A 15651-nucleotide genomic window follows, 5' to 3' on the forward strand; every position below is an offset into this window, starting at 1 on the left:
TTTTGGAAAGTTTTGTAATCGTGCCTGTGGGCAGCTTTGTGAACCCAGGAATACATTTTTTTCTTTTTGGATTGAAAAAGTGAATATTTCCTTATTAATTTTTTTTAACTGTGATATAGAGTCATGGCAGAAAATGTTGAAACTATATCTAATCGACATAAACGGCTCGTACAATAGGGGAAAAGACGCAAAATAGGAGACTGGTCCTTGGATGAGAGAAAAAAAATTTTACTTGAGCTCAATAAGTGATGATCAGATAAGGGATTTGATGGATTCAGTAATTGGATCAGATGACAGTGACTTCGATGACGACGACTCAGTTACTGATCCGGATTACACATAACACCAGAAAATATAGATGAATGTTTGAATACTATGAATTTAACAGAAACAAGTAGTACATTTATTCAAGATGCTAACATTTCTCTGGATAGTAGTTTGCTTGGAGTGTCATCGACATTTTTAGATACCCCACAAATAGCAACAAATGCCGAAATACCAACAACATCGATTCAATCAAACAATACAGTACCCGAAATAGTAAGAGTCAGTCGGAAGGGGCGGCGATCCCCTTTACTTGACCAAGAAGAAAGAGGTCCATCTGTTACTTTAGTCCCAGGGGGTTTTACAGCACACTCGTGTACCTTCATGCACGTGGTATTTATTCGCTAGCTACAGTTCGTTCAAATATAGTGCCTAATTGCAAGTTATCGTTAGATAGAGATTTAGAAGTTACAAAAGCAACTAGAGGTTATTCCACTGAGTACGTTGGCACAGCATAGGCATAGATTTATCAACAGTGCTTTGGAAAGATACAAGATGCGTTCGGTTAGTATCTAGATACGTAGGAATTACTCCATTTTCAAGAAGTTCTGGAGTGCTAGAGTTAGCGAAAACTTTAAGATACAATAGACAGAAGAAAAAATATGTCGAAGTTCATTGTCCATAGATTATCAGTGAGTATAATGCGCACATGTGCGGTGTTGATTTGATGGATGGATTAATGGGTAGATATAAGATAACATTGAAATCTCGTGATGTTATGAGTGGTATTTTTTTCCATCTTGTTGATATGTCAAAAAGATCCATCACGTCCAAAAGCAGAAGAGCACTTACTATCGCTGCCTGAGTTTCGTATAGATTTGGCTGCAGCACTTTGTGCATATATAATTGTATTTAACAATAAATAAAAATAGTTTTCTTAAATACTTGTGTAATATATTGAATTTTCGTATACCTGTACGCTTAGGGATGCCCTCAGGCATCCTACATTGGACCTCATATGGTGCCTAACTATTATATATATCGCAAATCTGACAACAGATTCGTCTTTATCGAGCCAAAGTTACCCCAAAAAAAAATTATGGCCACGCAGGCCGCAATGGTTTCGGAGTATGCATTTGAGGGTTAAGTTTGTTGCTGCATATATAATTTCACTTTCCAACATAGATGTGCTTGCGTGTATACCTAACGTTAGACAAAATAATATAAACTACCAGCATCGGTAATTCAGGTGAATGGCCGCGATGATGGTAGCCTTAAATTTGAGTGCATAGGCGAAGTAGAATATTAATAACTTTAAATATGTGAGTTAACTGGCGAGGCAGTGGTTCTCAATCGGTGACCCAACATCAACGCCAGAAAGTATAATATTAAAACCGAAAAACATTAAAACACGACAATCAGCATTGATTAAAGTTTTGTTTTAAAACCATTTTGGATTAAAATTTATATTTCATGGTCTTAAAATAAAACTTTTTAGAATTAAAACACAAATTTAATACCAAAAGTTTAAGTTCAATAGCAACTGGTATTAAAAGTAAGATTCCACTTTTTACATTGAAGATTGATGAGGAGTGTGATAACTAGTACCTAGGACCTACCTAATTATTTTCCAGATTTTAATATTATTATTACCTCATGCAAGTATTGTTTTCAATAAAACCATTTGTTAAACCGTTGGTTTTTTAATTATTTTATTTTTTTAATGTTTGTTGATCGCATAATTTTTCTTCACTTCATCTTTATGGAGTTTGAATCTCTCTTTGCAAAACCAAGAGAAGTAGAGGAATAATTGTTTTTCGTTTCTTAATCTTTCTACTTACACTCCAATTTCTCGTGAGCGGCAAGGTCGCTGACCTCATAAAATAGATAATATACCTATTGTTGAGGTAGGTTAGTTTTTTTTCTGATCAATACCTAAGACGAATAAAGGTTAGTCGTTGCGGATATAATTAAAAAATATGACTACCTGATTCCCTATCTGCGCTTCGAGGGAGATCTTAAGGCCACAATAAAGGTGCATGGTTGGCGCAAGGGTGCTCAAATGGCGGACGAGGCGATACATGTGTACACAGATGGTTCCAAAGTAGTGGAAGGAGTAGGGTCTACAGTATACTGTGCTGATCCAGAAATAAAAAGATCCTACAGGCTGCCAGATTACTACAGCGTTTTCCAAGCGTAAATATTAGCCGTAATCAAAGCAGTAGAAACACTGGAAGAGAATAGCTTAAGCTGCAACCGTGTTAACTTTTATATTGACAGTCAAGCAGCAATTAAGGCAATAACCTCACATAGCACATCATCTAAATGCGTGTTAGAGTGTAAGCAGTTTCTGGAGAGAATCAGGACAGGGAGAAGCATACATCTATATTGGGTCCCAGGACATATGGGAATAGATTGGAACGAAAAAGCAGATGATATTCAGCTCTATTTATCCGATGGTATTAGCAGTGTGCATGATCTCTGCCTAAAAATAAATAACGATTTATCTGCTATCTTATGTTGGGTGAATAACAATGAACTTTGTATAAACGTAGCTAAATCATATGTTTTTCCCATTGCCAGAAAAAGTATTGCAAATCTTACAATACCTGACCTAAGTATTGGGGCTGCTACAGTAAAGACCGTCAGTAAACTTAGAAACCTTGGTGTTATAATGAATACTAGCCTTACTGAGACTGATCATATCAACTCCGTGGTAGGAAAAGTGTATAGCACTATTCGTAGTTTGCGATAGTTCGCGCCTTTTACGCCATTACATATCAAAACAAAGCTTGCCATCCAACTCGTTATACCTTTTATTACATTCTCGGAGCTGATCTACAATAAGCTCGACTCAAGATCTACACATAAAATGGAGGTCGCCTTTAACAAAGTCACTAGGTATGTCTATGGCACACATAAGTGTGAACATATATCCGCTTGGAGATCTATACTTCTGGGCTGTAACCTGTCTGAGTATCAGAAGGCAAGGAGTTGCATTTTTCTGTTTCGCCTGATCCTAACAAAAACAACGGCATACTTGTAAATTAAAATCTTATTTAATAGGTCTCTCCGCTCATGTACTCTATCCATACCTCTTTCCATTATGCGCCTTCGACTAGGCTGTTTTTTGTCAACACCACGCGTCTCTGGAATTCAATCCCTGCTTCTGTGAGGAACTCTAGACCAAAACAACTATAGACATATTCTTCAAAGCTACTTTTCTAATCTTGAGACTTAAATTGTCTGTCTAAAATAGTTTCAAACTACTTCTCTATACTACTTTCTTATACTCGTTTTTTATATTTTTTGATTTCTTCATTTTTGTAACTTAAATTAACGTTTAGGCATATTTTGTTTCATATACATATTTATAATTGAATTGTAATACCTGGTTGCTGTACTCTTAAAATATTTCATTATCTTAATGTACTATTGTGATTAAATAAATACAATACAATACAGTACAATGAACTAGCTAAAAAGGGCGCATCCCTTGAAGGTTGCTCCGTAGATGTCCCAATTAGACTGGGCGAGATTAAGAGAAGGTGAGAGGTCCACATGATCGACCAAGCGGGAAAGGCGTGGGTTCAAGCTTGCCATCCAACTCGTTATACCCTTTATTACATTCTCGGAGCTGATCTACAATAAGCTCGACTCAAGATCTACACATAAAATGGAAATTGCCTTTAACTACGTCACTCGGTATGCCTATGGCTTACATAAGTTTGAACATATATCGGCTTGGAGATCTAGACTTCTGAGCTATACCCTGTCTGATTATCAGAAGGCAAGGAGTTGCATTTTTCTGTTTCGCCTGATCCTAACAAAAACACCGGCATTATTGTACAATAGAATCGTATTTAATAGGTCTCTTCGCTTATGCACTCAATCCGTACCTACTTTCAATTATGCACCTTCATGTAGGCTGTTTTTTGTCAACACAACGCGTCTCTGGAATTCAATCCCTGCTTCTGTGAGGAACTCCCTAGACCAAAACAACTATAGACGTATTCTTTACAGCTACTTTTCTGATCTTGAGACTTAAATTGGCTATCTAAAATAGTTTCAAACTACTTTTCTGTACTTCTTCTATACTACTTTCTTATACTCGTTTTTTATATTTTTATACTCAGCAGAGCTCACAGAGTATATTAACTTTGTTCGCATAACGGCACTCCGTAACGGCATAAACTAATCGAGATAAATATAGGCTTCTATATATCAAAATGATCTGGGCGAAAAAAGAAATTCATTTAGCCATGTCCGTCCATCCGTAAACACGATAACTTGAGTAAATTTTGAGGTATCTTAATGAAATTTTGTATGTAAGTTCATGGGCACTGATCTCAGATCGCTATTAAAAATGAAGGAAATCGGACTATAACCACGGCCACTTTTTCGATATCAAAAATTCCGAAAAACCGAAAAAGTGTGATAATTCATTACCAAAGACGGATAAAGCGATGAAACTCTGTAGGTGGGTTGACCTTATGACGCAGAATAGAAAATTTGCAAAATTTTGGACAATGGGCGTGGCAACACCTACTTTTAAAAGAAGGTAATTTAAAAGTTTGGTAGCTGTAATTTGGCAGTCGTTGAAGATATCATGATGAAATTTGGCAGGAACTTTACTCCTATTACTATATGTGTGCTTAATAAAAATTTGCAAAATCGGATGACGAACACGCCCACTTAAAAAAAAAATGTTAAAAGTCAAATTTTAACAAAAAATGTAATATCTTTACAGTATATAAGTAAATTATTTCAACATTCAACTCCAGTAATGATATGGTGCAACAAAATACAAAAATAAAAGAAAATTTGAAAATGGGCGTGGCTCCGCCCTTTTTCATTTAATTTGTCTAGAATAATTTTAATACCATAAGTCGAACAAAAATTTACCAATCCTTGTGAAATTTGGTAAGGGCATAGATTCTATAACGGTAACTGTTTTCTATGAAAATCGGAGAAATCGGTTGAAGCCACACCCAGTTAACTTGAGCAAAAATCAATATATCTTTACTAAACTTAATTCGCGTACTTATCTGAACTCACTTTATCTTGGTATTTTGAAAAATGAAAAAAGTCCCATAATTGTATACCAAATACGAAAAAAGAGATGAAACATGGTAGGTAATTGGATTGGTTTTTGACGCAAAATATAACTTTGGAAAAAACTTTTTAAAATGGGTGTGACACCTACCATATTAAATAGAAGAATTTGAAAAAGTTCTGCAGGGCGAAATCAAAAGCCTTTGGAATCATGGCAGGAATAGTGTTCGTGGTATTACATATATAAATAAATTAGCGGTATCCAACAGATGATGTTCTGGGTCACCCTGGTCCACATTTTGGTCGATATCTCGAAAACGCCTTCACATAAACAACTAAGGGCCTTTTAAAACCCTCATTAATACTATTAATTTGATACCCATATTGTACAAACGCATTTCAGGGTTAACCTAGGTTCATTTTCCTACATGGTGATTTTCCCTTATTTTGTCTCCATAGCTCTCAGCTGAGTATGTAATGTTCGGTTACACCCGAACTTAGCCTTCCTTACTTGTTTGATTTGTTCATTTTTGTAAGTGCCTAAACGTTAATTTAAGTTGTTTCATATACATATTTATAATTGAATTGTAGTACTTGGTTACTTGGTTAAAAGATTTCATTATCTTAATCTACTAATCTGATTAAATAAATACAATACAATAAGATACAATGAACTATCTAAAAAGAGCGCATCCCTTGGAGCTAGCTTCGTAGACGTCCCAGTTAGACTGGGCGAGATTAAGAGATGGCGATAGGTCCACATGATCGACCAAGCGGGAAAGGCGTGGGTTCAAGCGCGGACATGCAAAGTGTCGAAGATTATGTGTAGATCTTACAAGCTTAGACTAACAAAGTTGCTTCCATCATTAAAAAGAGAGGACTGCAGCCACATGACAGGATTCTGACTGGACACTGCCATCTGGCGTCACATGCCTTTAAATTAGGCATGGTCAGTGATAGCATATGTACGAAGAGAGATCTAGAAGCAGCAAGTGGCTTAAATCCTAGGAAGCTTCTAGTATTTGCCAAGAGGACGGAGTTATTTTATAACATAGGTCCTGGTTTTTGATAGGGTTTTTCAGTTTGGTCATTAAAACAAACTTCTGGTAACACTACGGACTCATACAGTCTATGTGAGGTCCTCATGGACCCGCCAGTTCAACCTAACCTAACCTATGTGCAAAGCACGCTGAGTATTACAAGATTAACCTTTAGTACTTTAGGAGATGTTCCCTTAATCCCCGAGGATGCGGTGCTAGATCAAGCAGTTGTTTGGTAGGATGTCCTAGTTTGTGACAATTAAGCAAAAACTGCTTGTCCACTTTTCGTTGTGCCCTCTAATATTGAGCTCTTTGGCCTCGCTATGTAGAGGTGGTCGGAGGTCATAAGGAGACATCCGGTGGCAGTTCTGGTTGCAGAATTTTGACAGGTCTGTAGCCTTTCCAGTGTGTATTTTTAAGACCAGACGCGTAGCTCATGAGTGGCCGGCCAATTGCTTTGTATGTGGTTAGCAACGTTTCTTTATATTTTCCCCATGTGCTTCCGGCAAGCGACTTGAGGATTTTGTTGCGAATTTGCACTTTAGAAACAATCTCGGTGGCATGAGCCTTGAAGGTTCGACGCGTACGTCCAATATTTGCAACATCTGTTCCTTCCATGTCGTAAACAGGGTGGCCGTGGATTTGGTGGGTGATAATGTCAGGTTTCTCGAGGCGAATAATCTGGAGCGATCAGGGAGATACCTGTATATTTTGCTACAAATCTCATCGATTTGTGGGCCTGGCCCTGTGGTCTTTATTGTGCAGTCATCGACGTAGGAAACGATAGTGACTCCTTCTGATGGTGAAGGTAGCTTTGATATGTAGAAATTAAACACAATTGGGGATAGGGTATTATCCTGTGGCACCACCTTGTTTAATTCTTCTTGCATTGGATATTATGTTCCTGAAATTCACCGATGCTTGCCGACCAGACAGATAATTTGCGGTCCACCTTTTGAGACTTGGGGAAAAGGGTGACCCTTCCAGGTCTTGCAGTGACGTGCCGTGTTTCACCGTCTCAAAAGCTTTTGACAGGTCTAGAGCAACGAGTGCTGTCGTATGGTGGGGGTTTTGATTTAATCCCCAATTTATCTGTTAATGGCGTTTAGCGTGGTGGTAGTGCTATGTAATTTTCGGAATCCATGCTGATGATTAGCAAGACGCAAATTTGCCTAGGTCTTAAGCATCGGCATGGCTATTCCGTTTGGGCCTATTGCTTTAGATGGTTTAAGCAATGGCATCTTCAACCTCTTTGGCGATGATGCTAATTGGGGACGCGCTGTATTTATGATTGTGTGCGCGTCTGTTGGCCCGCCGTCTGACTTTGTCATCGGTAGAATGCATTACCTATTGTCGGCAAAAGCGCTAGCGCATTTTTTCGCATCCGACAGCACTTTATCGCCGAAGTCGATTGAGATTTTGTCATTGTGCTTAGTCATTGATAGAGACTTTACGGTAGACCAAAGCTTACCTACACTGGCAGAGAAGTATCTCAAAAATATAAGTACATATATATGACCATATATGGTGAGGTTCGGAATAGTTTTATGTTGTATTTTCCTCGTGCAGACTGGTCCGCGGGTATTGGCTAGTTTTACGAATATTTGAAAGATGAACAGACGTTCCTGATTATGTCAGCCCACTTAAGTTGTAAATGTTGTTACTCAAAATTTAGTGCACTGCTCCCAGATATGGTTTTGTAGTAGTGTACGATGGAATATTACCAAATTGAAAACAGATAAAACTAATTAATAAAACTAATATGTACTTTTCATTAAAAATACGTTCATGCTACACATGTCAACTTAATAACACACTTAGCAAATACTTATGGGCAAGTCCTTGGTAACGGGCGCGGCATTCGCACTCATTTGTAAATGTGAGTACATATATACGACCATGTTTTGTTCGTTGGCTAAACAGAAATAAAGTTATAGGCCAATATGGATCAGCTAATGAAAGAGAGGTAATGGACTTCACAAATTTTAGACACCAATAAAAATGTTATTCGAAGTTTCCGGAAAAATTTTAGTAAACAGACCTATTTAACATTTGAAAGCTTTTTTAATTTCAAGACCACGTTTGCTTACTAAGAAAATAATAAGGATGAGGGCAGAATCAATTTATAAAACCTCCATTTTCCAAAGTTTTTTTAAGGCTTAATAAAAGTATAGACAAAATTTTATTAAAAGAAAAAATATAGATCTGTGTTTAACAGCGCAACAAGAAAGGGCGTTATATTTTGTTAGTAAAACATCCAAATTTGCAAAACCGATGAAGCCTTTCTTTGAAATCATGTTTCTCTGTCCAGGATGAGGGGAAAGAATAAACTATTTGATTTCCACATCATACACATATTTAGCCTTTAATCCCAAGTTATAGAAATAAAGTCTGACCACTTTTGATTTTCGGTTCGTGTGGACCTTTTTTGGGAATCGCCCACATATAAATAAACAAACAATTGCAAAGAAATTTTGTTTTGAAAAAGTATAGCAAAATGCGTCATTTCATTTCGCTAGAATATTAATAAATACATTTGATTTGGTTATTTGTTTGTTCATTTGTTCAGCTAATTAAAACAAACAAAAAACAAGTAAGGAAGGTTAAGTTCGGGTGTAACCGAACATTACATACTCAGTTGAGAGCTATGGTGACAACATAAGGGAAAATAACCATGTAGGAAAATGAACTTAGGGTAACCCTGCAATGTGTTTGTATGACATGGGTATCAAATGAAAGGCATTAAAGAGTATTTTATGAAGGAGTGGGCCATAGTTCTATAGGTGGACGCCATTTAGGGATATCGCCATAAAGGAGGATCAGGGTTGACTCTAGAATTTGTTTGTACAATATGGGTATCAAAAGAAAGGTGTTAAAGAGTATTTTAGGAGGGAGTGGGCCATAGTTCTATAGGTGGACGCCATTTAGGGATATAGTCATAAATGTGGATCAGGGTTGACTCTAGAATGCGTTTGTACGATATTGGTATCAAATTAAAGGTATTAATGAGAGTTTTAAAAGGGAGTGGTGGTAGTTGTATATGTGAAGGCGTTTTCCAGATATCGACCAAAATGTGGACCAGGGTGACCCAGAACATCATCTCTTGGATACCGCTAATTTATTTATATATGTAATACCTGCCAAGATTTTAATGGTTTTTTATTTCGCCCTGCAGAACTTTTTCATTTTCTTCTACTTAATATGGTAGGTGTCACAACCATTTTATAAAGTTTTTTCTAAAGTTATATTTCGCGTCAATAAACCAATTCAATTACCTCACTTTCATCCCTTTTTTCGTATTTGGTATAGAATTATGGCATTTTTTTCATTTTTCGTAATTTTCGATATCGAAAAAGTGGGCGTGGTGATTGTCGGATTTGGTTCATTTTTCATACCAAGATAAAGTGAGTTCAAGTAAGTACGTGAACTAAGTTCATTAAAGATATGTCGATTTTTGCTCAAGTTATCGTGTTAACGGCCATGCGGAAGGACAGACGAACGACTGTGTATAAAAACTGGGCGTGGCATCAACCGATTTCGCCCATTTTCACAGAAAACAGTTAACATCATAAAATCTATGCCCCTACCAAATTTCAAAAGGATTGGTTAATTTTTGTTCGACTTATGGCGTTAAAAGTATCCTAGACAAATTAAATGAAAAAGGGCGAGCCACGCCCATTTTGAAATTTTCTTTTATTTTTGTATTTTGTTGCATCATATCATTACTGGAGTTGAATGTTGATATAATTTACTTATATACTGTAAAGATATTAATTTTTTAGTTAAAATTTTACTTTAAAAAAATTTTTTTTTTAAAGTGGGCGTGGTCCTTCTCCGATTTTGCTAATTTTCATTAAGCGTACATATAGTAATAGGAGTAACGTTCCTGCCAAATTTCATCATGATATCTTCAACGACTGCCAAATTACAGCTTGTAAAAGTTTTAAATTACCTTCTTTTAAAAGTGGGCGGTGCCACGCCCATTGTCCAAAATTTTACTAATTTTCTATTCTGCGTCATAAGTTCAACTCATCTACCAAGTTTCGTCGCTTTATCTGTCTTTTTCATTCATTTTTTCATTTCATTTATTCGGAAAAAATACATTAGTACAATAAGACAAATTGTCTTTTGTAGTACAACAAACATAATTCATATAATTCATTTAAATAAATAAATAAAAGATGCTAGAAAAACAAGCATATCAAAAACAATACTACAAAACTTTAAATTTTTAATTTTTTAAATTTTAAATTTTGGTTAAATTAGATTAAGATAAGATAAAAATAAAACAAATGCCCAGTTTAAGTTTGTTGACTAGAAAAATAACTGAAAATAATATGTTTGTAGTTGCTTTGGTTTACATTATTCCTAATTGCAGCTGGGATAGAGTTCCAAATACGTACGGTGTTGACGAAAAACAGCCTTGTCGAAGCAACGAAGTTAAAGTTAGGCACAACTAGATTACTCATCCTGGGAGACCTAGTGAATGTCAATTTCTCAAAAATATATGCTGGTGATTTTGTGACAATCAAGCGGTACAAAAAAATCACACTTCTAGCTTTTTGGTAGTCAAATATGTTGCATCCTAATAGCTTGGACCTCCAAGCCGAAATATGATCAAATTTTCGTAACCCGAAAACGTAACGAGTTACATGATTAAAGGCGACCTCAACTTTGTGTGCAGAACATGAGTCCAACTTGTTATAAACGAGCTCTGAATAGTTTATTATTGGCAAAAGAAGCTGTAGGGCCAGTTTTCTTCTAATATGCGGAGGTGTGAAAGGTGCAGATTGCCTAAGATTGCGCAAAGTGGTATACACTTTACCCATGACTGTATTGATGTGGTCTTCACAAGTTAGATTAGAGTTGATAACGAAACCCAAATTTTTAGTTCTAGAAACAATTTGTAAAGCCGAGTTTCCAATGTATATTGGTGAGGCAAGGGCATCAACGGACCTATTCTTCGAAATGGGCAAAATGAACGATTTAGTTGCATTAAGGCAGAGACCATTATTATTGGCCCAGCTCTGTACTGACAATAAATCATTATTTACTTTAAGACAGAGGTTGGCTACGTCCGTGAAACTACCAGACAAATATAATTGTATGTCATCTGCATATGCGTGCATTTTCATGTGCTGACAAACCGAAAAGATATCGTTTACGAAGATACTGAATAACAAAGGCCCAAGAATGGAACCCTGCGGAACACCTCGGGGTAGGTGTTTGGTCCCCGAAATTTCGCAACCAGTATTAACAAGTTGTGATCTTCCTGTTAAGTAACTCTCCATTACCATCAAAGCACTGTAGGCAAATCCAAAATATGTTTTAAGTTTATAAAAAAGTAACGCATGGTCAACAGAATCAAAAGCTTTAGAAAAATCTAATAGACAAAGCAGAGTTAGTTGGTTTTTATCAAAAGGTATGCGTATGTCATCAAGAATTTTAAGTAGTGCCGTTGTACAACTATGCTTGGCTCTAAAGCCCGATTGGTGTGGTGATAAGAGGTTATTTCTAGAAATGTGCAAAATTATTTGCTCTGCTAGCAGCCTTTCAAAAACTTTCGACAGCGCGGGCAATATGCTAATGGGTCGATAATCACGGACCAAGTTTGCAAGCCGTTTCTTCGGGACGGGTCTTACCATAGCACATTTCCACGATTCAGGAAACCGAGAAGTTGTGATGCAATGGTTGATGATGTGTGTGAAGGTACTCAGTATAAATGGTAGAATAATTTTTACAAATTTTATTGGTATACCATCAACCCCGATGGCATTGGATTTAACTTTAAGTAAGCACCTTACCACGTCGCATTCGGATACCGCCCTGAACTCAAAATTTTCTCCACAGTAGCGCCCATAAGCATTTGGAAAAGGCGCAGTAGGATTTACAGCAGGACTACTCACAAACGCATCATTAAGGGTGTCAGCATTTAGTTCGCATACATGTTTGTCCCTTCCATATACTCGCAAGCTTTTTAGATTACGCCAAAGAGTTTTTGGAGGTAGCGAAGGGTTTAGCCTTGAGGTAAAAAATCTACTTTTATCTTTCCTTATTATCTTATTAGCAATATTTCTGGCAGCTTTATAGGCAAGCCATGCAACATTACTTTTACTCCTCCTCCACGATTGGTATGCCCTACTACGTGCTTTTATTGCCGCTTGAACTTGGCCATTAAACCACGGACACGAAACATTTCTAGGTCTACTTGAGCGAATAGGCACATGTATGTTAAAGGCATTAACGATTTTGCTGTTAAGGAACTCAAGTTTTTCATCAGCAGAAACTAGTAACAAACAATCACTCCAATTAACACAGGACAAATCAGAACACAAAGCATTATAGTCAAGTAAGCGGTAATCCCTAAAACTAAAGGTACTACCAGTATCACAGCGGTTAAATTGTATATCTAAGGAACAAAAAATAAGATCATGGTCTGATAAAAATGGCATCTGGTCAAATTTTAAAACTAATGAAGGGTCAGAAACAATAAAATAATCCAGAAGACTAGGACAACAATTAACACCAAACCTGGTTGGCACATTGTTATTGACAACACTTAGACCAGCACCAGATACATAATTTAACATACTATTACTATATGAGTCACGAACAAGCAGATTAACATTGAAGTCTCCACAAACTATTAAGCTGTCATAGTCTACAAGGTACCGAGACAACGTAGCAAATAACATATCAGGGCTGTTGGTTTTGTGGGGACTATAAACACAAGATACAAGGACTTTGGTAGACAAATCGTGCACCTCGACAAACAAGTATTCAATGCTCGAATCCACCGACTTGCAAATGAGTTTCACGTTAATGTGACTCCTACAATAAACTGCTACGCCACCTCCTTTCCTACCCACCCTATCATTTCGAAACAATTTGTAGTTATTAATATTAAAGTGCCTATCATCAAGATCCTCAAGAAGCCACGTCTCCGACACGCAAATGACATCAACACATGAGTTTTCAAACACATATCTAATAAAATCTACTTTCTCAGCATTTAAACTTCTGGCATTAAAATGCACAATATTAAAACCAATGCTTTGCTGACATAATATGTTTATCATGGCAAGACTGCTGTCGCCCGCACCAAACAACTTGCTGCTAAGGGTCATAATGAGTAATGTAAACAAAAGCAACCATACAAACAAACAAAGTCACAAAAGAAAAAACAGGCAAAAGGAAAAAACAAAAATTAAGATTAAAGAAACTTAAACGGACCATTTTTACATGTAGGAAAATACGGAGTATATATATGCATAAACAAATATAAAGTAAACATACAAAAGTTAAAACTAAGTAAATTATACTGCATACGCATACGGCTGATAGTCAGCAGTAAAGTTTTAAATCATCATTCGTTGATATTTTCACTGCTACGGACTCTTTGGTAACTCTTCCAAACACCTCACCGCGAAGTGTAAATACAGAGACAAATTTGCCTGCGCGTCTCAGCTTGATAGCTTCTTGAAGCAGCTTTCTATTTTCTCGTGATACGCTCTCATATATTCTAAATTGGCCATCAATACCAAGCGGAGCAAGAGAGATAATAGATTTTGTTCGCTTTCGATGTTCACTAAATGCTCGCAGCGTACGATTTCGATCCATCGGACTATAAATTTAATTATTATTGCGCTTTCTGCATTTGTTGATGAGCGCGCAATTCTAAAAATATCTCTTATTTGCGGCGAAAAGAAGTCAATCGACAGGCAGATTTGGTTGTATAGACTTTTCAAGTTTTCTCCCTGTATATGCGGCACACCAAAGATTACCGCATCAGAGGCAAATTCCGGCATCGCTTTCGCAGTTTGCAAACTCTGCAGTTGATTTTGCAGGTTACTCATTTCACTCTTGCAAACACCAACCAACGCTTCCAAATTGTTTACGCGCATCTCTGCTTCGATCGCTTTTTCTTTAAGAGCACCAACTTCCTCATCAACTCTCTTAGTAATGCTAACTTCAAGTGCAGTTAACTTACCAGATATGTTGTCAAAGATAGACTGCAATTGGACCGCATGTTGTTGCAATTGGTCTGATTGTTGTTGGACCTTTGCCTCCAGATCACGGAGCGCAGCAAGAACCGTACTTAAAATTGGGCTCTCCTCCAATTTTGCTGTTTTAGCTAATGGAGAGCCCTTGCTTGACCGGCGTTTGAGAGGTGGAACGTTGGCAGAGGTAGCAGACATCATATGAAAAATGTAAAATGTAAATTAAGCGCGAAGCAACAAAAAAAAAAATAAACACAGAAGACACAGCGATGATGTATATTATTTTTTTTTTTATACTCAGTTGAGCAGAGCTCACAGAGTATATTAAGTTTGATTGGATAACGGTTGGTTGTACATATATAAAGGAATCGAGATAGATATAGACTTCCATATATCAAAATAATCAGGATCGAAAAAAAATTTGATTGAGCCATGTCCGTCCGTCCGTCCGTCCGTCCGTCCGTCCGTCCGTTAACACGATAACTTGAGTAAATTTTGAGGTATCTTGATGAAATTTGGTACGTAGGTTCCTGAGCACTCATCTCAGATCGCTATTTAAAATGAACGATATCGGACTATAACCACGCCCACTTTTTCGATATCGAAAATTTCGAAAAACCGAAAAAGTGCGATAATTCATTACAAAAGACAGATAAAGCGACGAAACTTGGTAGATGAGTTGAACTTATGACGCAAAATAGGAAATTAGTAAAACTTTGGACAATGGGCGTGGCACCGCCCACTTTTAAAAGAAGGTAATTTAAAACTTTTGCAAGCTGTAATTTGGCAGTCGTTGAAGATATCATGATGAAATTTGGCAGGAACGTTACTCTTATTCCTATATGTACGCTTAATAAAAATTAGCAAAATCGGAGAAGGACCACGCCCACTTTTAAAAAAATTTTTTTTTTTAAAGTAAAATTTTAACAAAAAATTTAATATCTTTACAGTATATAAGTAAATTATGTCAAGATTCAACTCCAGTAATGATATGGTGCAACAAAATACAAAAATAAAAGAAAATTTAAAAATGGGCGTGGCTCCGCCCTTTTTCATTTAATTTGTCTAGGATACTTCTATCGCCATAAGTCGAACAAAAATTAACCAATCCTTTTGAAATTTGGTTGGGGCATAGATTTTATGGCGTTAACTGTTTTCTGTGAAAATGGGCGAAATCGGTTGATGTCACGCCCAGTTTTTATACACAGTCTTCCGTCTGTCCTTCCTCATGGCCGTTAACACGATAACTTGAGCAAAAATCGATATATCTTTACTAAACTCAGTTCACGTAC

The sequence above is a fragment of the Eurosta solidaginis genome, unplaced genomic scaffold, assembly GCF_040869045.1.
Source record: "Eurosta solidaginis isolate ZX-2024a unplaced genomic scaffold, ASM4086904v1 ctg00001085.1, whole genome shotgun sequence".
NCBI classification, from domain to species: domain Eukaryota; kingdom Metazoa; phylum Arthropoda; class Insecta; order Diptera; family Tephritidae; genus Eurosta; species Eurosta solidaginis.